This window comes from Callithrix jacchus, chromosome 2 (assembly GCF_049354715.1).
Source record: "Callithrix jacchus isolate 240 chromosome 2, calJac240_pri, whole genome shotgun sequence".
Classification (NCBI taxonomy): Eukaryota; Metazoa; Chordata; class Mammalia; order Primates; family Cebidae; genus Callithrix; species Callithrix jacchus.
The window spans coordinates 19,628,256-19,649,984 of NC_133503.1; the positions used below are offsets into that span (position 1 = coordinate 19,628,256).

Here is a 21,729-nt window from a genome sequence, read left to right on the forward strand (position 1 = left end):
TCCCGGGTTCAAGCGATTCTTCTGCCTCAGCCTCCTGAGTAGCTAGCTGGGATTACAGGCACCTGCCACCACGCCTGGCTAATTTTTGTATTTTCACTAGAGACAAGGTTTCACTGTGTTGTCCAGGCTGGTCTTGAACTTCTGACCTCAAATGATCCACCCGCCCCAGCCTCCCAAAGTGTTGGGATTATAGGCGTGAGCCACTGTACTTAGCCTATGTGTGATTTCTTGTATGTCATATAAACCTTAATAAAGCTCTTTTGTTTTATATATATATATTTTTTATTGCATTTTAGGTTCTAGGGTACATGTGAAGATCATGCAAGATTGTTGCATGAGTACATACATGCCTCCATCCCCATCGCCTATATCTGGGATTTCTCCCCATGTTATCCCTCCCCAACTCCCTACCCCCCACTGTCCCTCCGCTAGTCCCCCCCAACAGACTTCAGTGTGTGATGCTCCCCTCCCTGTGTCCATGTGTTCTCATTGTTCAACACCTGCCTATGAGTGAGAACTTGCAGTGTTTGATTTTCTGTTCTTGTGTCAGTTTGCTGAGAATGATGTTTTCCAGGTTCATCCATGTCCCTACAAAGGACACGAACTCATCGTTTTTTATGGCTGCATAGTATTCCATGGTGTATATGTGCCACATTTTCCCTCTCTAGTCTATCATCGATGGGCATTTGGGTTGGTTCCAAGTCTTTGCTATTGTAAACAGTGCCACAGTGAACATACGTGTGCATGTGTCCTTATAATAGAACGATTTATAGTCCTTTGGATATATACCCAGTAATGAGATTGCTGGGTCAAATGGAATTTCTATTTCTAGGTCCTTGAGGAATCACCACACTGTCTTCCACAGTGGTTGAACTTATTTACACTCCCACCAGCAGTGTAAAAGTGTTCCTGTTTCTCCACATCCTCTCTAGCATCTGTCTCCAGATTTTTTAATGATTACCATTCTAACTGGCGTGAGATGGTATCTCTATGTAGTTTTGATTTGCATTTCTCTAATGACCAGTGATGATGAACATTTTTTTCATATGTTTGTTGGCCTCATATATGTCTTCTTTTGAAAAGTGTCTGCTCATATCCTTTGCCCACTTTTGAATGGGCTTGTTTGTTTTTTTTCTTGTAAATCTGTGTTCTTTGTAGATTTTGGATATAAGTCCTTTGTCAGGTGGGTAGATTACAAAAATGTTTTCCCATTCTGTTGGTTGCTGCTTCACTCTAATGATGGTTTTCTTTGCTGTGCAGAAGCTCTGGAATTTAATTAGATCCCATTCATCTAATTTGGCTTTTGTTACCAATGCTTTTGGTATTTTAGTCATGAAGTCCTTGCCTATGCCTATGTCCTGAATGATTTTGCCTAGGTTTTCTTCTAAGGTTTTTATGGTGTTAGGTCTTATGTTTAAGTCTTTAATCCATCTGGAGTTAATTTTAGTGTAAGGTGTCAGGAAGGGGTCCAGTTTCTGCTTTCCGCACATGGCTAGCCAGTTTTCCCAACACCGTTTATTAAACAGGGAATCCTTTCCCCATTGCTTGTTTTTATGAGGTTTGTCAAAGATCAGATGATTATAGATGTATGACGTTGCCTCTGAGGCCTCTGTTCTGTTCCATTGGTCTATATCTCTGTTTTGGTACCAGTACCATGCTGTTTCGATTACTGTAGCCTTGTAGTATGGTTTGAAGTCAGGTAACATGATGCCTCCAGCTTTGTTCTTTTCTCTTAGAATTGACTTGGCTATGCAGGCTCTCTTTGATTCCATATGAAGTTTAAGGTGTTTTTTTTTTTCCAGTTCTGTGAAGAAAGTCATTGATAGCTTGATGGGGATAGCATTGAATCTATAAATTACTTTGGGCAGTATGGTCATTTTCACAATATTGATTCTTCCTAACCATGAGCATGGAATGTTTCTCCATCTGTTTGTGTCCTCTCTTATTTCCTTGAGTAGTTGTTTGTAGTTCTCCTTGAAGAAGTCCTTTACATCCTTTGTTAGTTGAATTCCTAGGTACTTTATTCTCTTTGTAGCAGTTGTGAATGTCAGTTCGTTCTTGATTTGGGCTCTCTTTAAGTCTGTTAATGGCGTATAGGAACGCTTGTGATTTGCACATTGATTTTGTATCCTATAGCAATTTTGCTGAAGTTGCTTATCAGTTTAAGGAGATTTTGGGCTGAGACGATAGGGTCTTCTAAATATACAGTCATGTCGTCTGCAATTCGACTTCCTCCTTTTCTAATTGAATACCCTTTATTTCTTTTTCTTGCCTGATTGCTCTCGCTAGAACTTCCAATACTATATTGAATAGGAGTGGTGAGAGAGGGCATCCTTGTCTAGTGCCAGCTTTCAAAGGGAATGCTTCCAGTTGTTGCCCATTCAGTATGATATTGGCTGTGGGTTTGTCATAAATAGCTTTTATTATTTTGAGATACGTTCTGTCGATACCTAGTTTATTGAGAGTTTTTAGCATAAAAGGCTGTTGAATTTTGTCGAAGGCCTTCTCTGCATCTATTGACATAATCATTTGGTTTTTGCCTTTGGTTCTGTTTATGTGGTGAATTACGTTTATAGACTTGCCTATGTTGAACCAGCCTTGCATCCCCAGGATGAAGCCTACTTGATCATGTTGAATAAGCTTTTTGATGTGCTGTTGCAATCGGTTTACCAGTATTTTATTGAAGATTTTTGCATCTATGTTCATCATGGATATTGGCCTGAAGTTTTCTTTTCTTGTTGAGTCTCTACCGGCTTTTGGTATCAGGATGATGTTGGTCTCATAAAAAGATTTGGGGAGGATTCCCTCTTTTTGGATTGTTTGGAATAGTTTCAGAAGGAGTGGTACCAGCTCCTCTTTCTATGTCTGGTAGAATTTGGCTGTGAACCCATCTGGACCTGTACTTTTTTTGATTGGTAGGCTATTAATTGCTGCTTCAACTTCAGACCTTGTTATTGGTCTATTCAGGGTTTTGACTTCTTCCTGGTTTAGGCTTGGGAGTGTGTAAGTGCCCAGAAATTTATCCATTTCTTCCAGGTTTACTGGTTTATGTGCATAGAGTTGTTTGTAGTAATCTCTGATGGTAGTTTGTATTTCTGTGGAATCTGTCGTGATATCCCCTTTATCGTTTTTTTATTGCATCTATTTGATTATTCTTTTCCTTTTTGCTAATCTGGCCAGTGGTCTATTTTGTTGATCTTTTCAAAAAACCAGCTCCTGGATTTACTGATTTTTTTGAAGGGTTTTTTTGTGTCTCTCTCTTCTTCAGTTCTGCTCTGATCTTATTTCTTGTCTTCTGCTAGCTTTTGAGTTTTTTTTATCGTGCTCTTCTAGCTCTTTCCATTTGGACGATAGGGTGTCAGTTTTAGATCCTTGCTTCTCATGTGGGCATTTATTGCTATAAATTTTCCTCTAGACACTGCTTTAAATGTGTCCCAGAGATTTTGGCACGTTGTGTCTTTGTTCTCATTGGTTTCGAAGAACATCTTTATTTCTGCCTTCATTTCAATGTTTGTCCACATTCAAGAGCCAGTTGTTCAGTTTCCATGAAGTTGTGTAGTTCTGAGTTAGTTTCTGAATTCTGAGTTCTAATTTGATTGCACGGTGGTCTGAGAGACTGTTCATTATAATTTCCATTCTTTGCATTTGCTGAGGAGTGATTTACTTCCAATTATATGGTCAATTTTAGAGTAGGTGTGATGTGGTGCTCAGAAGAATGTATATTCTGTGGATTTGGGGTGGAGAGTTCTGTAAATGTCTATTAGGTTTGCTTGTTCCAGGTCTGAGTTCAAGTCCTGGATACCTTGTTGATTTTCTGTCTCGTTGATCTGTCTAATATTGACAGTGGAGTGTTAAAGTCTCCCATTATTATTGTGTGGGAGTCTAAGTCTCTTCGTAGGTCATTAAGAACTTGGTGTGTGTATCTGGGTGCTCCTATATTGGGTGCATATATATTTAGGATCGTTAGCTCTTCTTGTTGCATTGATCCTTTTACCATCTTGTAATGCCCTTCTTTGTCTCTTTTGATCTTTGTTGGTTTAAAAGTCTATTTTATCAGAGACTAGGATTGTAACTCCTGCTTTTTTTTGCTCTCCATTTGCTTGTAGCTCTTCCTCCAACCCTTTATTTTGAGCCTATGTATATCCTTACATGTGAGATGGGTTTCCTGGATGCAGCACATCAATGGTTTTGACTTTTTTTGCCAGCCTGTCTTTTGATTGGGGCATTTAGCCCATTTCATTTAAGGTTAATACTGTTATGTATGAATTTGATCCTGCCATTTTGATGCTAGCTGGTTGTTTTGCCCATTAGTTGATGCAGTTTCTTCATTGTGTCAATGCTCTTTACCATTTGGTATGTGTTTGGAGTGGCTAGTACTGGTTGTTCCTTTCTATGTTTAGAGCTTCTTTCAGGAGTTCTTGTAAAGCAGGCCTGGTGGTGATGAAATATCTGAGCAATTGCTTGTTCATAAAGGATTTTATTTCTCCTTTGCTTATGCAGCTTAGTTTGGCTGGATATGAAATTCTAGGTTAAAAGTTCTTTTCTTTAAGGATGTTGAATATTGGCCTCCACTCTCTTCTGGCTTGTAGGGTTTCTGCTGAGAGATCTGCTGTGAGTCTGATGGGCTTCCCTTTTTGTGGGTAACCCGACCTTTCTCTCTGGCTGCCCTTAGCATTTTTTTCTTCATTTCAACCCTGGTGAATCTGACGATTATGAGCCTTGGGGTTGCCCTTCTTGAGGAATATCTTTGTGGTGCTCTCTGTATTTCCTGGACTTGAATGATGGCCTGCCTGCTAGGTTGGGGAAGTTCTCCTGGATAATATCCTGAAGAGTGTTTTCCAGCTTGGATTCTTTCTCTCCATCACATTCAGATACATCTATCAAACGTAGATTAGGTCTTTTCACATAATCCCATATTTCTTGGAGGCTTTGTTGATTTCCTTTTACTCTTTTTTCTCTAATCTTGCCTTCTCATTTTATTTCATTGAGTTGTTCTTCAACTTCTGATGTCCTTTCTTCTGCTTGATTAGTTCAGCTATTGAAACTTGTGTATGCTTTGTGAAGTTCTCGTGTTATGTTTTTCAGCTCCATAAATTCATTTATATTCCTCTCTAAGCTGTTTATTCTCGTTAGCATTTTGTCAAACCTTTTTTTTCAAGGTTCTTAGTTTCTTTGCATTGGGTTAGAACATGATCTTTTAGCTCAGAGAAGTTTGTTATTACCCACCTTCTGAAGCCTGTTTCTGTCAATTCATCGGACTCATTCTCCATCCAGCCTGGTTCCCTTGCTGGTGAGGAGTTGTGATCCCTTGGAGGAGAAGAAAGAGGCCTTCAGGTTTTGGGTATTTTCATCCTTTTTGCACTGGTTTCTTCCCATCTTTGTGGATTTCGCTACCTGTGGTCTTTGTGGTTGGGGACTTTCAGATGGGGTCTGAGTGGACATCCTTTTTGTTGATGATGAAGTTATTTCTTTCTGTTTCTTAATTTTCCTTCTAACAGTCAGGCCCTCCTGCTGTAGGACTGCTGGAGGTCCATTCCAGACCCTGCTTGCCTAGGGATCACCTGCAGTGGCTGCGGGACAGTAAGGGTTGCTTCCAGTTTCTTCTTCTGTTATCTTTGTCCCAGAAGGATACCTGCCAGATGTCAGCCTGAGCTCTTCTTTATGAGGTGTCTCTTTGGTTATACAGGTGTCGGGGAGCTGCTTGAGGAGACACTCTGTCCCTTGTAGGAGCTCAAGTTCTGAGCTATGAGCTCCATTGTTCTGTTCAGAGCTGCTGGGCAGGTACATTTAAGTCTGCTGCAGGGGAACTCATAACCGCCTTCTTTTCCCAGGTGCTTTGTCCCAGGAAGGTGGGGCTTTATTTATAAGTTCCTATTATGCTGCTGCCTTTTTTCAGAGATGCCCTGCCCAGCGAGGAGGTAGCCTAGTCACAGTCTGCCAGAAGAGGCGTCGTTGAGCTGCTGTGGGCTCTGCCCAGCTGCTATGTGAACTTCCTTAACAGTTTTGTTTGTAGACGTATAGTTAGAACTGCCTCAGTAATGGCGGACTGCCCCGATAGTGGTGTACTGCCTCGGTAATGCTGGGTGCCCTTCCCCGTTCAGAGCTGGACCATCCCGGGTCCAGCTATACTTGCTGTGAAACTCAATCCAGAGCGTTTCAGATTGCTTGTCTTTGTCGGGGTGAGACCAGCCGAGCCAGATCACCTGGCTCCCTGTTTCAGCCCCCTTTTTTTCAATTGAACAGGTGACACTGTCTCCCAGGCATTCCAGTCACCAGTTGAAATGGCACTCGGATTTATGTGAGTTTTTGTGCGGAGACCCGCTGTGCCAGCTGAAACAGCCGCACTGGAGACTCATGGTGCTTTTCCGCCTGGGAATCTCCTGGTATGTGGGCAATAAAAATTTGTTTGAAAAGGCAGTGATCACTCACCCTCTGCGTTTTCACTGGGAACTGCAATCCAGAGCTGTTCCTATTTGGCCATCTTGGGTACTCAGGCATTGTTTGTTTTTGTTTTTGTTTTTTAATGCTCTTAATTCACTATGAGCATTTCTTGCATCAGGTTTTTAATGGAGTGTTTTCCTGGTACCACATAAAGGTAACTCATTGAAAAGGGGCATCTCTGAATGTTACTATCTTGTTTTAAATATTGAGTCCTACAAGCCTTGGGGTGTGACTTGATGGTGATTGGGGGAGGAAGGACAGATAGTCTCTAAAGAGCTCCTGGAACAACGCATCCCTTAGGCACAGCTGTCAGTTCTGAGGATCTCCCCTTTACACAGCCCAGGGCCCCCCAGGCCCATTGAACCTGATGACTGCCAGGCCACAGAAGCGTTTGTACCTCTTGGTTTAATAGCACATTGTAGTGGCATTCTCTGAAGACTGACTGATACTGTCCTTTTAAAGCTTAAGCCTGGCTGTGCCAGTCAGTGAGAGTAGTCTGCTGAAGCTGTTTCACCAAGCAAGTTGCATTAAAGTTCCTTCATATGACAAGAGCCACAGAATTTTTATCCTTAAAGGGGAAAGTATCATGTGAAAGTTGGAACTTTTGGTACTCATTGGAAAAATCTAATTATCTATATACCTCTTCTTTCTTCCCTTTCTTCCTCCCTTTTCTTCCCTTTTTTTTCTTTTTTTTTGCCTTTTATGGAAAAGAAAGACAAGCCATGTATACATGGAAGACAGAGACATTTCATTAGGAAGAGATGAGGAAAGGGAGGGTGAGAGCAACAGTGCATGACAAGATGCATGATGACAGTGCATCTTGTCATAATTCAGTTTACCTGCCCTAAATGGTAGGCCAGTCATTTTGCACCTTTAGGCACAGGAGATGATGCTGTTGTATGTTTGTCTAGGAAGCTGAAAGGAACATAATTGAATTGGCTCCAGCAGGTTCCCAAGCTTTGTGCATCAGCCTGTTTTCATTGTGTGTGTGTGTGTGTGTGTGTGTGTGTGTGTGTGTGTGTTTAGGCAGTGTCCGAGCTGGAGTGCAGTTGTGCCATCTCAGCTCACTACAACCTCCGCCTCCCGGGTTCAAGCGATTCTCCTGCCTCAGCCTCCTGAGTAGCTGGGATTATAGGCATGCACCACCAGGCCTGTCTAATTTTTGTATTTTCAGTAGAGACATCGTTTCACCATGTTGGCCAGGCTGGTCTTGAACTCCTGACTCCAAGTGATCCATCTGCCTCGGCCTCCCAAAGTGCTGGGATTACAGGCGTGAGCCACTGCTCCTGACCTTGTCTTTGATTTTAATAATTTGGTTTACTAAGTCCATTCCTTGTTCATTTGTTCTGCAAGGAGACATCAGAGCCTGGCATTGCAGTACCCACAGGTCCATGTTTAGACGATCTTAAAACATTGCCAAAGTCCTGCATGATGGCCTGGCCCTTAAACAGGCAATGCCACTATTCCTATGGTATACAGTGAAGGGGTGTTCAGCTTCAGTAACTCTGATTTGTAATGGCCCTACACAGAGATACGAAGTAAAGAGCACATGATCCCATTAGCTCTGGGACCCGGTGAAGCCACCATGTTGTTTTGTTTTTGTTTGTTATTTTTCTTTCTTTCGTTGTTGTTACTGTTGTTGTTGCTGAGATGGGGTCTCACTATGTGGCTCAGGCTGGAGCTCAATGGCTCTTCATAGACACACTCATTGTAACTCGCTCACTGCAGCCCCAAACTCCTGGGCTCAAGAATTTCCCCCACCTCAGCCTCCTGGGTAGCTGGGACTACAGGTGTGCACCACTACACCTGGCTAAGTCTAAAATCTAATGTCAGCTTCGATGGACCAGTGTTGCCCTCTCACAAGCATAGCTGAACTATGTCAAAATTGAACTCTGAGCTTGATATGGTTCTAGAGGCTACTGAGCCTCAATTTGAGCCTAAATTTAAAATCATGTGATCATTTAATTTAATATCCAAATGGGACATGTTTATAAATAAGACCCTATTAAATAATTTTGCCAAGATGACTGACTTAAATTGGGACTCTCCAGGGCAAACTGGGGCATATGGTTATCCTGGTTATAGTATATTATGGCCGTGAACATCAGTAAAGTCATATATTGTAGGTTTATTTGTGGCTATCTATGCAGTTGAATAATGTTGGGAATATATTTTATTTTCCTCACAGTACCAGGCCAGTCTGTAGCTTGAATTGAATCTTATCTCTGCATGTCACCATGAACTGTTCTATTGTAACTTTATATTATAAACCTTTTATTTTATAAAAGTAAATATGAAAAATACTTGCCTCCCTCCCCATGATTAAAAAAAAGAAATACCTAGACTTAAAATGTAATGACATATCACTTTTCACTCATCAAATTGGGAAAAAAATTCAATTGATAATATCCAGTGTGGTAAGGTTAGAAAGAAATGGGTATCTTAAACCCTAGTTCATTAGGATATAAAGTGGTACAACCTTTTTGGGAGAGAATTTGGCCAAAGCTGTTTAAAAAAATTAATGTGAATATTCTTTGACACAGCAGTTCTATTTACAGATACCTAGCTTACAGACATAATTATACATGTCCCAAAAGTGGTGTGCATGAGAATAGTTTCTGCAGCGTTGATCGTAGTAGCAGAAATTAAAACTCTGTAAATGCTTACCAGTGATGCTATTTAAGAATAATAACCAGATGGCTGTTAGAAGGAATGAAGGTCCACATGGAAATATCTCTAAGGTGCCAGGCACAGTGGCTCATGCCTATAATCCTGGCACTTTGGAAGGCCAAGACAGGTAGGTCACTTGAGGTTAGGAGTTCAAGACCAGCCTGGCCAACATGTTGAAACCTTGTCTCTACTAAAAATACAAAAATTAGCCAGGTATGGTGGCACATACCTGTAATCTCAGCTACTCAGGAGGCTGAGGCACAAGAACTGCTTAAACCTGGGAGGCAGAGGTTGCGGTAAGCCGAGATCATGCCATTGCACTCCCACCTGGACCACAGAGCAAGACTCTGTCTCATATAAGAAAACAATAAAAGGCGGAAGCAACCCAAATGTTTATCAGTGAATGAACGGGTAAACAGCATGTATTATATATATACACAATGGAATATTAGCCAGCCTTAAAAAAGAAAGACTATAGCTGACATATTAGCTACAACTGAGATGAACCTTGAGGATGTTATGCCAAGTGAAATAAGCCAGTTGCAGAAGTATGATTCTGCTTATATATAACCTAAAGTAATCAAATTCATAGAAACAAAAAGTAGAATGTTGGTTACCAGGGTCTGGGGAGATGGTGGAAGAGGGAGTTGTTTAATGAATGCAAAGTTTCAGATTTGCAAGATGAAAAAGTTCTGGAGATCTGTTTCACAACAATGTTAATATGCTTAACACCACTGAACTGTACATTTTTAAATGATTCAGATGGTAAATTTTATGTTAGTATGTTTTTTACCACAAATTTTTTTTTTTTTTTTTTTTTTTGAGACAGTCTTGCTCTGTCGGCCAGGCTCGGATGCAGTGGCATGATCTTGACTCACTGCAACCTCTATCTCCTGGGCTCAAGCAATTCTCCTGCCAAGTAGCTGGGATTACAGGCATGTGGCACCATGTCTGGCTAATTTTTGTATTTTTAGTAGAGATGGGGTTTCATCCTGTTGGCCATGCTGATCTCGAACTCCTGACCTCAGGTAATCCACCCACCTCGGCCTCCCAAAGTGCTGGGATTATAGGCATGAGCCACTGTGGCCGGCCCACAATTTAAAAAACTAGATGTGTGTTGTATTGTAGTAATAAGGAACAGAAAATACACGATATGTTGTGATAAACAGGATACAGGTTGGGTGCAGAGGCTCACGCCTGTAATCCCAGCACTTTGGGAGGCTGAGGTGGGTGAATCACCTGAGGTCAGGAGTTTGCGACCAGCCTGGCCAACATGGTGAAGTCCTCGTCTCTGCTAAAAATACAAAAATTAGCCAAGTGTGTTGGTACACGCCTATAGTCCCAGCTATTCAGGAGGCTGAGACAGGAGAATTGCTTAAACTTGGAGGCGGAGGTTGCAGTGAGCCAAGATCACACTATTGCACTCCAGTCTGGGTGACAGAGCAGGACTGTCTCAAAACAACAGCAACAACAAAGACAGGATAGAGAACTCCCTACCTGGTCTTGCTGGTTTTCTTTACCTTTAATTAAATGTTGGCATCACAGAATTCAGAAGTAGAGCTCTCAAGTTTACACAGCACCCGCTCTTCCCTACCTACTCATTCATTTAAGAAAGTCTTCCTATTATATTGACTCTTGCCATCAACCTGTGATTTTTTTTTCCTTAGATTTAATACAAGTGATGATGAATGTCAAGGATTAAAATTTGGGGGAGTTATTTGGGATTCCTTGGATCCAGATTTCTGAAATTATGCTTCCTTTCCTTAAGGAAAGGTTTTCATTTTCTTCATAATACAGAACGCAACCAGGTTATTACTCTTCCACCATACAAAACGCAGTTGACCTACCTCAACGCTTCGTGCATTAGCCTGAACAGAAGCATTCTGGATAACTAACGGTGCTTTAGCCTCTGAGGATCTCAGTCACTAAGAGGATGGGTGACGAAAGTCCAGCTGTGGTCAGTCTTGGCATTCCCTTCAGGGTCTGCCGGCTTATGCTGGGAGAACACAAGGGACTTCAGATGCTGCCTCAGGTCCCAGCTGTGACTGAAGCTACTGGGTTTTCCCAGCTTGCCTCTAGTTCACAGAGAAATAAAACTCAGATGCATTCACAAAGAACCCCACCTTGAGGTCAGCCTCAGCTCTGATTAGACCCGCTGATGGGCCCTGCCTCCCTAAGCCATGGCAGAGGAAATAATTCCTTCACATGTCAGAAACAGAGTCTGGATTGTGACGTAAACGCTGAGCCCAACCACACCCACTGTGAAAACTGGGCTATTGGGGCATTTTGGAGGGTTCAGGTAATTGAATGAATAGACTTCATACAGAATCTCTACTCCCCTCTGGTCAGCAAAATCCCACATTATAAGATATACTTCTTGGTGAATAATAATCCAGACTGCCCAGGTGAGGTGGCACACGCCTGTAATCCTGGCATTTTGGGAGACTGAGATGGGAGGATCACTTGAGCCCAGGAGTTTCAGACCAGCCTGGGCAACATAGTGAGATCCTATCTGTATTAAAAAAAAAAAAAAAAGCTGGGGTTGGGTGGCACATGCTCGTCATCCCCGCTACTCGAGAGGCTGAGGCAGGAGGATCACTTGAGCCCACTTGAGTTCAAGGCTGCAGTGAGCCATGATTGTGCCACTGCCCTCCAACCTAGGCAACAGAGTGAGACCCTGTCTCAAAACCAAAATAATAAAAAATACTAAACTAGACAGAGGACACCAGCACAGCAGGCTTAGGGAGATTTCTAGAAAATCTAGGCAAGCCTCCTGCCCTTTTACTATACTTAGGGGCACGCCCTGTGCTCATGCCCCTGTAATGTCACTATAGGAAAGAAGGGTACATTATCTAATTCATTTTAACCGAGACTAAAGCAGCAGCTCAGCGTGCTCGCTCCCTCGCTCGCTCTCGCGCGCGCGCTCTCTCTCTCTCTCTCTCTCTCTCCCCCCCTCCCTCTCTCCCCCCCCCTTTCTCCCTCCATCTCCCCGTTTCCCTCACTCTCTTCAGGTCATGGAGGCTACTGAGTGGGGGTCTCAGTACAGAGGCCCTGACCTGGCTGGCCCAGGGAGCTTTCTTGTTCCAGGTGACAAGAAAAGCAGAGCCTGTGGTGGAGACAGTTTGTGTTGGGAAGGCACGTTTAGAAGAAGCTTTGGTTTCCTGGACAAGCCCGGGCTTTCTCATTCTCATCTAGTGGAATAGAATCTTATGGAAGAAACTCTGAGCGGGTATTCCACTGTGGCCTTTCTGGAAGTTTCTTTAATCACCTTCCCCATGCCATGTTTGCACTCATGCCCCTGAACACAAAGTGTCTCAGATTATACTCTTCACATTTTTTAAACTTTTTGTCTTGAGATACCTCAAACTTACAGAAAAGTTGCCAGAGTAGTTCTGAGAACTCCAACAGCCTCTCCCTTGGCCTGTGTGCCCACCCTCCTCCTCCCTCCCTCCGTCCTCTGTCCTTCTCTCCTCCTCCTCCTACCTCGGTTCCCCCACCTCTCCCTCCTTCTTTTCTCCTTCTCTTCCCACTTCCTTCCTCTACCCACCTCCCTCCACCTGTCGCTCTCCCCCTTCCCTCTCCCTCTGCCTCCCCCTTCCTCTCCCCACTTCTTCTCCTTCTCGCCTTCCTCTCTATCCCTTCTTACCCCCTTTCCCCCTCCCCCTCTCTCGCCCTTTCTCCCCTCCCCCCTCTCCCTTCCCCCATTCTCCCCCTCCCCCTCTCTGCCTCTCTTTCTCCCTCTCTCCATCTCCCTCTTTCTCTCTCTCTCATTCTGTCCTCCTCCCCCTCCTCCCCTTCTCTCTCTTCTATATTGTCTTTCTGACTGATGTCTCCTAATCCTTACCATCTCTGTACCTCAGAGTTTTAGGATATCTTGATATACTTGCAGTCAGACACCAAATGTTCTAATAAATTATAAAGATTATGATTTTCCTTCGTTTCTTCAGAAAGGCTCATTGCAAAGAGGCTTTTTTTCTAACTCTTAAAAGGGAGTAAAGAAGTTTTGGTCTTATTTGAAAAGGATTTTGACAGTGAATAAATTTGAGAAAAATGAGTTAAACCGAGCTACATAGCCAAGTGGGCAGCAGCACAGGGTGGAGTTGGCCTCTGGGGAGAGGTGATTTGACCTCCCTGATCTCAGCAAGGAAGTGCCTGGGTGCCCTTTGGGAAGCTCAGGCGAGCACCAACACCCCACCAGGACCCTGCTCCGCCTTCCTTCCTGGGGGCTCTCCGAGGCCAGACTCCTGAAAGCACAGGAAGGAGGGTCCGCTTCCTCCTCTGCATTGACAGCATTGGATGGGCTGGTCTGCCCTGCTTTGCATTTACTGGGGAACAGCGGCACAGGCTGCAAAGTGCCCTGAAGCCCTGGCTCGGAAGGGATGCTGTACTCTGGTTTCCTTTCCCTTGCCATTCATGCTCCGAGCAACTTCCTGCTGTGATTTTGTTAAATAACTGATGATTAGTCAAGAAAACAGCCCTGGAACAGGCCTTATAATTGGAGCTTTACCTGTCCTGAAAAGTTTGAGCATCTGATATAATCTTAGACCTGACCCAGTGTTAAACTACCTAGGAGTTATTAAATGGGAAATGATTAATTCTCAGTGGGAGCAAAAAAGGGGCATTCTTAAGTAAATCACTTGGGTTTTTAAAGTGAATATTCAATGACTTAGTAAATTTACCAAGTCTTGCAGCTATCGCCATAAACCAGTTTAAAACATCTCCATTCTCCAGGATGGCCCCTCCTGCCCTCAGCCCTGGCAGCTCTCATCCTCTCTGTCTCTCTGGATCTTCTGGATGTTTTCTATACGTGGTATTGTGCAGTATGCGGCCTTCTGTGCCTGGTGCCTTTCACTTAGCATAATGGATGTGAGGCTCACTCACATTGGAGCATTCATCCTGTGTCAGGATTCTGTTCCTTTTTGTAGCTGAATAGCGTTCTGTTTTATGGATAAGCCACATTTTGTTTTATCTCTTCACTAGTTGTGTGATGGACATTTGGGTTGTTTCCATTTTTTTTTTTTTTTTTTTTGACAAGAGTCTCACTCTGTCGCCCAGACTGAAGTGCAGTGGCATGATCTCGGCTCACTGTAACCTCTGCCTCCTGGATTCAAGCAGTTCTCATGCCTCAGCCCCCTGGGTTGCTGGGACTACAGGCATGTGCCACCATACCTGGCTCATTTTTGTATTTTTAGTAGAGACAGGATTTTACCATATTGGCCAGGCTGGTCTCCAACTCTTGACCTCAAGCAATCTGCCTGCCTTGGCCTCCCAGAGTGCTGGGGTTACAGCTGTGAGCTACCATGCCCAGTCAATTTCCACTTTTTGACTTTTAGGAACATTGTGAACATTCTTATGCAGCTTTTGAAAGAAAAATGCATTAATGGTACTGGCAAGAGCTGGAATTTTGCTCTATTGGGGGTGATTTTACAATAAGTAATATTTTTTCCTTTTCCTTCATATCCAACATTTTATGAGAATCCAAATATTTTAATGATGATGAGCTTGACGATCATTTTAGTAAAAGTCCATTTTTGGAGAGGAGTCTTTTTTGGTAAACTTGGTATAGAATTATGAAGTCGGTGAACAGTGGGCCACAGAGTGAAGTTTCCTCAACTCCCGTTGAGATTTTCCTCTTTTTCCCATTATTTCAGACTCAGCTGAGGCTGGTCATCAGGAAATGCTTTTGATGGGTTTTTTTTTTTTATTTATGCTTTTTGCTTCTCAATGAATATTCTTTTTAAAAGAACTTCATTTACTGATTTTAATGTAGGGTGCATAAAATATTGTATCTTCCCTGACAAGCTAAGAACTGAGCTTCCAGAAGCAAAATTCCCTTTAGTACTGAGCTGTAAAAAATTTCAGAAATACCAAGCAAAATCCTCCGAGAAGATGGCAAACCTGCTGCTAGGAGAAGCAGTTTATTGGCACCTTCCAAGTGTCCCCTTTGCCTGAGGGACTCCTGCTGCTCATGCTGCCATGGCTCATGCCGTGATTTGCCTGTTCTGAGCAAGTCCCCAGCATTGTTCTAGGGAGGCTTCCCAAAAACGTGTCCATGTGCTCACAGCCTGTTCCAGGAGGGACAACGCCTGCAGGTGGTGGCATTCTGCACGCACAGGTCCCAGTTCCAAGATCTTTTTGGCTGGCACCAGTTCTTGAAGAAAGCTGATCAGATATTTATTACACATCCCATTTTCTAATGCAGAGAAAAAAGAGAGGGAGTTGATCAAGAAGCTTAGTTACTGGTTGAGGTTTGATCTCTGATTTCTTGGTCAGTTTCACAGAAGTCATTTCATTGAGCCCTTCACTTTCTGCCTCAAGCCATCACATCCCCAGGTGATTCTGCAGGGCTCTTCTTGGACTCAAGTTTTCTCCTTTGGTGACTAACCAGGACCATTTGCTTTAACCTGATTTGTTCGGTAGGTAATTTATTTTTATAGCTGACATTAACTAACGGTGTTTATTTTTAGGCTATTTCTGAGTAGTCAGGGAAAATGCCAAATTTTGAAATATGATGGCACAATTTGTAATAAACAGTGATAATCAATAATGGATGGCACAAAGGCACAATGGTTGCTAGCATCAGGGATCTTCCTTAGATTCTGTCCTTGGGAAGTGTAATTGTGTTCCCTGCAGCTTTTTCCGCGTATTTTAGACCTGAAAATAAATCGTTTCTTGTTTCAAGCTAGCCTTAGATTGTAGGGGCAGAATTGAGACACTGCTTGGGCCATGGACCGGAGCTTCATTCTCAGCCACAGAGCAGCACTGTTGCCAGACTTGAGGGAGCTTGGGGAGCTTTTCTAGACAAGGCCTTTACTCAGACAGTTGGCAGGGCTGAAGGAAGAGCTGCCCTGTGGGCTCCCCAAGCTGGAACTCTGCTTTCTCCGCCACATGAAGCAAACACACAGTGGCGAGTGCACACCAGCATTTGTGCCATTAGCAAGCCAGGCTGTGTCTAAACCTCACAGCACTCCTCCCACAGGCTGTGAGGAGGCAAGTGTGTCTTCTGAACTGCATTGAGACCACGTACGTGTGTGTGTGTGTGTGTGTGTGTGTGTGTGTGTGTGTGTGTTGAAGTCCTGCTAACCTCTCGTCAGCAGAATATTCGAGAAATGCTTCTGATAAGAGAGGAAGATGACTTTGGAGGCTGCTTGTGGTCTCTCATCAAAGCTGGTGGGGAGCCCCGGTCTGCATCCTGGAGGGACAGCGCACTGAGTCCTGGGCCTGAGGCTGGCAGCCCTGTCAGCGACCACAGTAGCCAAGTGGCAGCACAAGGGCTCTTTCTGAGGAGCAGGAGACCCTGGCACGGGCCCCACGGGAGTGTCTGGGGTGTCCCTGCCTGTGGCCTCTTCTCCCAGCCACAGCACCAGTGGCTCCATGAGCAGGACTCAGAGCTGGCCCTCTCCTGCATCGAAGCTGCACTGACTGGGTGTGTGGCAGATGGGAGGCCGCCCTGAGTGCCCCTCCTCCCTTTTGTGCAGCCTAGGTGGGGAGAACAAGCTTAGTGTACTTCCCATTGGAAGGAGGACATGGGGCCCCCTTCCCTCTGCTGCTCCTCCAGCCAAGCAGTGTGGTTTCCAAATGATTGATCCTGTCATTGTCCTGCGCTCTGTGCTCCGTGGCATTGCAGTCTTATTAGGAACGGGATTACTGTCCTGTCCTTTTTCAGATTTTTAAATGTAGTTTTCAGGAAATGCCATTGGATCTAACTCTAGAACAGAAACTTGATGGAACTGCTTTTATAGTTGACAGTCAGGCTTCTCACGCCTCAAGCCCTACACACAGGTGGGTTAAGAACCTGGACTCGCTGGGTGCAGTGGCTCATGCCTGTAACCCCAACACTTTGCGAGGCAGAGGCGGGCGGATCACCTGAGGTCAGGAGTTTGAGACCAGCCTGACCAACATGGAGAAACCCTGTTTCTACTGAAAATACAAAAAACTTAGCTGGGCGTGGTGATGCATATCTGTAATCTTAGCTACTCCAGAGGCTGAGACAGGGAATTACTTGAACCTGGGAGGCAGAGATAGCAGTGAGCCAAGATTGTGCTATTGCACTCCAGCCTGGGCAATAAGAGCAAAATTCCATCTCAAAAAAGGAAAAAAACCTCGACTTTGGAGTGAAGTAGCATTTTTGCCTTTGGCCAAGTTAATGTCTCAACTTTGGTTTCCTCAGTATGGAAAGTGGAAACCATCGTCTTGTGTCTGGATTCAGTGGGATCGTGTCTGTCCAGCAGCACTCGCGCAGTACCTGGCATAAGTGGGGGGTGCACACCGGCCCCGCCATGTGCGCCTTCTGTGACTACCCTAAGTCAGGTCTGTTTGGTGTTTATAACAGTGCAGAATGCGAAGCCCTTATAACTTCTAGAAATGAAACCTATGCTACCCCCTCCCCTCCACCTCAGGGTCAGAGCTTTTGGTGTTTGGAATCAATATTTTTGGCCTGTCTTGTTTTCACAGGTTTCTCTACTGCTTTAGCTTTTCTCTGGAGGGACTGGAGGTAGACAGTAATTATGGTAAGGAATGCAGATCAACCTCAGATCTCTGCGAGTGTTCTGTGTGTGAGTGCTGGAGGTCTCAGTGCAGTCAGGCTATGGTGCTGGCTGAACTGGTTGACGGCTGGACACGCCACAGTTTCCCCTTACATTTGGGCATTTTGTGGATGCAACAGATGGAAAATGAATTTTAAGTTGTTATCTAAAGAGCTGTTTGGTACTCAGCACTATCCAAAGTATAAAAGCAGTATTAGTTGGTCATCTCTTCACTTTTTTTTTTTTTTTTTTTTTTGAGACAGAGTCTCGCTCTGTCGCCCAGGCTGGAGAGCAGTGGTGCGATTTCAGCTCACTGCAACGTCTGGCTCCTAGGTTCAAGCGATTCTCCTGCCTTAGCCTCCCGAGTAGCTGGGACTACAGGCGCCTGCCACCACACATGGCTAATTTTGTATTATTAGTAGAGACGGGGTTTCACCATATTTACCCAACTGGTGTCAAACTCCTGACCTTGTGATACACCCACCTCGGCCTCCCAACGTGCTGGGATTATAGGCATGAGCCACCGTACCCTACCTCTTCACTTTTTAATTACAGCAGTGATGATGATCTTTTCCTTTTCTAGTAGTCCATCCTGTCAACTCTTCATTGTTTAAGGAAATTCAAGGATTTGGTCAAAGAAGAACCAGTAGCTGTGAATTGGAAATCATGTGAAATTGTCTTTGGGTTTGGGAACTGTTTCTGTCCTTGGAATTCAGCAGTGATGATTCTGGAGGGCAATGCTGTCAGTTTCAGCTCTTTTTAGTCAAACTGAATTGCTTCAGAAAAAAGTTTCTGTCTGTCTTCTTTATTTTTACTAGCCTTCTGAAATATCTCAAATTCTGCCATGAAGTCAGCCGTCCTTGGGAGTGTGCGTACCACACGTCTGGTTTCAGTGTCACAGCTGCCATTTGCATGCCTTCCCCATGTCATCCTGCACTCAGCCAGCAGAAAGCTCTACAAGTGTGCGGTAGTGGCTGTGACTTCATAGAAGAGGAAACTGAGGCCCAGAGAGGGACTGTGACATCTATAGCTGGGAAGTAGCAGAGTAGGAGGCTGTTGTGCCGGGAGCTTGCGTGCCCACTGTTGTGCATGGTGGCTCAGAGAGGTAGCTGTTGTTGTCTCCTGTCAGCATAACTCTAAGAGGAGCCCAACAGCCGAGATCCAGTATGTAGGAAATGCTTTCTGTGAGGTATGTGCTACATTCGTGACTCTGATCATGTTTCCTTGTTTTGGGTCTAAAACAACACACTGTCCCAGAACAAGCCATGAACTGTGGGGACTAAGAGCAAGCTGACTTCATCAAGACTGGGGAAGGATGTGGGGACTGAGAGTAAGCCAACTTCGTCAAGACTGGGGGAAGGACAGGAAGAGCTGGAGTGGGGAAGATGCCAGCCACAGCCGTACCTCTCCACCAAAGGAGCCACACTGCAGTGAGGATGTGACAGCTTCTGTTCCTCGTGTCACCAGTCTCTTGCAGACTAGCAAACCTCTGGTGACTTGGTAAAGCCATGTGGCTGGGACGGTCCCAGCAGTAGGGAGCTCGACGCTGTCCCTAGGGGAAAGATCAGAAATGGTGGTAGCTAAACTTAGCTCTGGATAAGCTGCCTGTAGAAGGAAATGGAGATGGATTTGTTGGAGGGAGGAGGTTGGGAAGGCTTAAAGGGACAGTGACAGGTCTGTCCAGCTTTAGGGATGCGTGTGGACAAGACTTCTCAGGCTCTTGTGCAGTGCCCATCAGGGACACCCTGATGTGACATGGTGCCATAGCTACCTTAGTTCTTCAGGATGAAGAGTAGGCTGTGCCCAGAAATAAGTGAAATCATGGTGTTGATGTGATGGGCAGAGGGCCTGTGTGCTTCTCAGGTGCTTCCTGTTGCATCTGGGAAAGACCTCTGACATTGATCGCTTTGATCTCATTGGCAATCAGCCAATGAGATCTCATTGGGTGATGGGCAATGAGCCAGCTCAGATCCTCTGACTTGGTGTCCCCCTGGGGTGCTGGTATGGCATTCTGTGGAGTTGAGCCTGTGCAGAACACAGCAGGTGTGGACCTCGGGAGGCAGTACTGCTGGGAGGCGAGCCTGAGCAGCCTGTGCTGGGGCGTTTCCCCCTTTGGGACACTGCGTGTGTGGGTGTCTTCACTCTCCACTCCTTCCTTAGGCAGAGGCGGGCCCGTGCTGTGGTGTGCCCTCCTCTTGGACACCTCGCATGTGCAGTGTCTTCACTCTCTGCTCCCTCCCCAAGCAGAGGCAGGTGATAGGAAGAGTGCATGTCCATCACGTGGGGCTCTCTTTGTCCACATACCCAATCTACACATTGCCAACAGAGGCCTTTGAGCTTTTGACCTTTAGTTCCTCAACCTTGACATCTTAGTGTTTTTACATTTTAAAAAAATGCCTTTAAAGGATATATAAAACTGGGTGTTCCTGTCATTTTTATGCATTTGTGGTCATGTGACAAAGCCACTGATGACTTCCAGCCCATGAAGCCTGCTTGGCAGGAGCGGGTGGCAGAAAGCAGGGGGCAGAGCCGTTTTAGAAAGACATCAGCCAGCCATGGGCCTCTGAGATGGGACAGGCAATCACATTGGATGGCATCTGCTCCCGTTGCAGAAACTGCCTGGAGGGAGCACCCAGCCCTAAGGACTGTTTTTTTTTTCATGCCCTTTACTCTTTTTCTCTCTCTTGCTCTTTTTAAAATTGTGAAATATATACATAGCTCCACTAGCCTGTATGACAATGGAAGAGGGTCTGAAAACACAGGCACAGCATGAAACATAATGAACAAACACCTCTGAACCTGCTGCTCAGATGAAAGATATCAACGATCATTCATAAACCCTGTGTGCGCCACTACTGCCACCCCAGCATCACCATTGTTCTGATTTTTGGCCAGTTACTCCTTTCCTTGTCTTATTACCACATATTCCTAAACAGTAGTACCTTACCGTCTGTCAGGTGGAGGGAGCAGTAACACACACTGCAAGTATTACTGTGAGAATGGAGTTGATAGGGGGAGGCCCTCAGAACAGTGCCAGCACATAGTAAGTGCTAGGTGTGTGAATCCTTACAGCTAGCATTGCGTTTCCTTGTAAATAAGGACAGTATAACCATTTTACGAGTTATTTCTTCAGCATTATTTTGAGATCCATCATGGTTTTTTTGTTTTTTGAGACTCTTGCTCTGTTGCCCAGGCTGGAGTGCAGTGGTGTGATCTTGGCTTACTGCAACCTCCACCTCCCGGGTTCAAGTGGTTCTCCTGCCTTAGCCTCCCGAGTAGCTGGGATTATAGGCATGTACCACCATGCCTGGCTGATTTTTTTATTTTTAGTGGAGACAGGGTTTCACTATGTTGGACAGGCTGGTCTCAAACTCCTGACCTCAGGTGACCCACCCACCTCAGCCTTACAAAGTGCTGGGATTATAGGTGTGAGCTACTGTGCCTGGCCGAGATCCATCATGTTGATACACGAAGTGATAACCCTCTCATATCCATTCTTTGGTGTTCTGTTAGATGTATAAACTGCACTTGATTATCCACTGAACAAGAGGCGGGCACTGGTCACTTCCAGCCCAGGGCTGTGACCCTGCTGTTAGTGGCATGTTGCTGCACAGGCACCAACCTCTTTAGGTCAACAGTTCTCCAATTGTGCTGTGGGGGCCCCCAGACCCTTTTGAGGGTTCCACCAGGTTCCTTGAAAGGCTCTTTTGATTAGATCAGGCCCACCAAGATCACCTCCCTTTGACTTAGCTGAAAGTAGCCCAATCACAGGAGAGACATACCATCATGCTCTCAGCTCCCTTCTCTGCTACAGGGGAAGGAGTTGCACGGGGCGTGTGTCATTGAGGCTCACCTTAGAATCCTGACAGCACAGATACAGCATAAAACTGCTGAGACGGCATCTGCCCTTGATACCTTCTTTCACTTGCAAGCCTACAGTAGAGCTTTTCAGAGGCCACATGACGTAGCAGGATGTCATCACTCAGATGGCAAACAAGATAAGTGTTTGCAGACCCTTGTTTTCTTAAAGTGCTAGGATTACAGTGTGAGCCACTGTGCCCGGCCCTAAAGCCTTGTTTTCTTAAATGCTCTA

General features: G+C 44.8%; 1 protein-coding gene and 1 long non-coding RNA gene across 2 annotated transcripts in view; one reads left to right on the forward strand and one right to left on the reverse strand.

The window, feature by feature from the left end:
* The window catches only part of LOC144580639 (uncharacterized), a 46,490-nt gene extending 35,194 nt beyond the window's left edge, over positions 1–11,296 (reverse strand). Inside the window, exon 1 of the long non-coding RNA XR_013530564.1 lies at positions 10,959–11,296. This is a non-coding gene — a long non-coding RNA (uncharacterized LOC144580639). The remainder of the gene's footprint in view (positions 1–10,958) is intronic.
* The window catches only part of GNA12 (G protein subunit alpha 12), a 119,264-nt gene that overhangs the window by 73,887 nt on the left and 23,648 nt on the right, over positions 1–21,729 (forward strand). The gene's annotated exons all lie outside the window — the stretch shown is intronic.